Source organism: Amia ocellicauda, chromosome 12, assembly GCF_036373705.1.
Source record: "Amia ocellicauda isolate fAmiCal2 chromosome 12, fAmiCal2.hap1, whole genome shotgun sequence".
NCBI lineage: Eukaryota > Metazoa > Chordata > Actinopteri > Amiiformes > Amiidae > Amia > Amia ocellicauda.
The window spans coordinates 28,792,586-28,795,502 of record NC_089861.1 but is presented as its reverse complement, the minus strand read 5'-3'; positions in this window follow the sequence as shown (position 1 = coordinate 28,795,502).

Below are 2,917 nucleotides of genomic sequence, written 5' to 3'. Positions count from 1 at the left end.
GATGCCTGCGATTCTTTATTTTACAGAGCCACACACTGGCTCTGGAGAAGCAGAACGGGGGGTCACACAGGACAGGATGTGCTTCCTCTGCGGTCAGTGATGAATGCCAGCTCCCTTCATGCTTCTTCAAGGTATTGATGATCAGAGTAGTTGGCTCTGAATGAGTGCCCCATCTTTGCACTTGTACAATACTTCTGTGGCCTCCAAATACCGGGGCGAGCAGTTGGTTCCTTCCAGGACACTATGTCCAACAAGCTGAAAAAAAACAAAAAAAACAGGATTGTTACTAAAAGATACCTGTATTATGCTTCTGACAGACCCCAGCTGCTGTCCAAAATGGATAAAATGAAACTGCATTGGCCTGGTAAAGATCATATCTTAAACCTCCCTTTTGTGCTCATATAGGAGACTGTCTGATTTTGAATGAGTTCCTCAAACCATGCCGATTGTCTGAAGTCCACAAAATCCCAGTTTAGACATAGATGGGATTTATCTGAAGGCAGAGGACAATCCCAGCCTCACCCTGGGATGGATAACAAATACCCAGTATACCTCCTCAGCATTCTTCACTAGGCGTATCTCCTCTATCCCATCCACCACAGTGTATCCATGCCACCCTCCCTGCTAGGAGCAATAAAGCAGCTACTGTAGAGGTGGTGATGGGGAAGGAGAAGCTACACCTGGCATAGATCACTGGGAAAGTCTGTTAGTGGTACAGATTGAGTGACTTTCTATGTCAGGGTCAACAGGCACAGATATAAATGGATCTTACCACCCAGTTGCCCTTGGGGGGAGGGACTGCCGTTGCGCAGGCTTTCTTCGGCACATCGTTGGTTACGAGGTGGGCATGCATTATCTGCTGGCAGGCCACACGACACTTGCTGGACCCAAGGCATGTGCCTTCTGGGTTCACCACATCATCGGCTTGAAGGGCCAAGACGGGCACCCTCGCCTGCCTGTCCCTAATGTACAAGTTGCAGGCACACCTAGAATACAGGCAGAGAAGCAAAGTGAACAGAATGTCAGCCTTTATTTTTCTTTTCATTTCACTTGAAACCAGTAGTGCATTTTGTCTTCTGTTATTTGTTCATACTGTTTCAAAAGCTAGTTCATAATGTTATTTTACAGTGTTTGACAGAATCCCTGAAATTTACAAATTTGTCTCACCACAGTGTCATATTGGTCTAAATTCAATATTGGTTGCCACAATGTTATATGGTTAGATGGGGACCTGCGATGGAGATTTAATCCATCCGCACCCCAGTGGCATGTCTGGAAGAGGGACACTTGAGGAGAATCTTCTACCTGGATTTTCTCTGAGAACCTGTTTTAATCTCTCTTTTTTTCCCCCATGCTGCTGCAGGGGTCTTTCATCATGGTTAATAATCATAATAATATGTAAAAACGTGGCCTGCTATGAATTCATATGACATCTGTCCCCATGTACAGGAGAGCCTTGAACTTGTCAAGATTAAAACTACGATTACTGCTACTACTAATACTAATACTAATAATGAGGATGATGCCTGCCCTGACTTTTTTCAGGTGTAGTAAAATACACACTGTCCCAGCACTGACTCACCTGACTGTGTCATCATCATCAGCATAGCTGGCTGCAAATGTGCACATCAGCAAAGCAACAACGGCCAGAGCTGTTCTGGGACCTGGATTGAGACACACAGAACAGTGGCACTGAAACATGACTTCACAAAACCATGTGTCCACATTCATTTCCAAATATTCATGTTTCTTTAGTAAAACACACAATTTTTATGTCAAAAGTACTAAGAGAAATAACCAGTTGGCTGTGTTCTAGTGTTAGATGCAAATTCAGAATTCATGCTGTTTGGAAAATTCATATACAAGAAAATCAAATGCAAGTCTGTATTCATGTGTAAATATCCCTCTGCAGTTATACGTTTACATTTTAAATCGGTTTAAATCCCCAACTATTCCTGCAAATTATTTACATCCAGCAAGCAGTCAAAAACCGTATTAAACACTTCATATGAATTCACAGCATGGGTTTTAGTTATTTGTCATTAACCTGTTCTGCCACCTAGTGGCCGCCACCGGAAAGGAATGCGATCGTGCAAAAGATAGAATAAGGAATTATGGGAATAGACAAACCCCGCGTCTCACATTGCCATTTAGAAAAATATTGGAGGAAAAAAATTAAATAGACTATGAAATGAAATGGACTTACTCATGCTTGAGTTTTCGTAAGCTTGGAGTTGGAGAAGATACACAGATACTGCAACAATAAAGCGTTGTTGGCATTAATAACGGCCTAATGTATTACCAGCAGTTACTAACAGTGGTAACACGTTGATGAAGTGTGCTACTACTACTACTAAACAAATGAGTGTATTAATAACATACACACAACTTCTATAATTTCCCCACAACCACAACCGTTCCCTCACTATGAGTAGTTCAATATTTTTGCCAGCAGTCTGACTTGTTGCCAGTACTACACAGTCACGGATGCGCTGCCCACATGCAAACCCACAGCCCAACACACACTGGCAACCAGAGTCTGATTGCCATCACAGCAGCGCTAGAGATACTCACCAGCAATGCGCTCGGTCTGGGATGCTGAGCAGGTCGAAGCGACTCTGCTTATAAACCCTGGGTGTCGTCGGCTCAGCCCAGCGCAGGTGCTGGTTCCGCCTAAAAACCAAATCACCCCCATATCCGTTTTTGCAAATTCAGAGCAGGTGGGATAAGATAAGCACAAGTGCCTGCGGACTACTACAATGCAAACTATTCACATCCGTGGGCAAATTTACTTATTTTCTGCTATAACAGCTGAAGTCAGAAATGACCGATTTGGTGTTTTCTAACTTAAAGTCACTACAAATAAAAACCTCTCATTGTGAATGGTATAATACTACAATTCTTTTAAAATATGTGT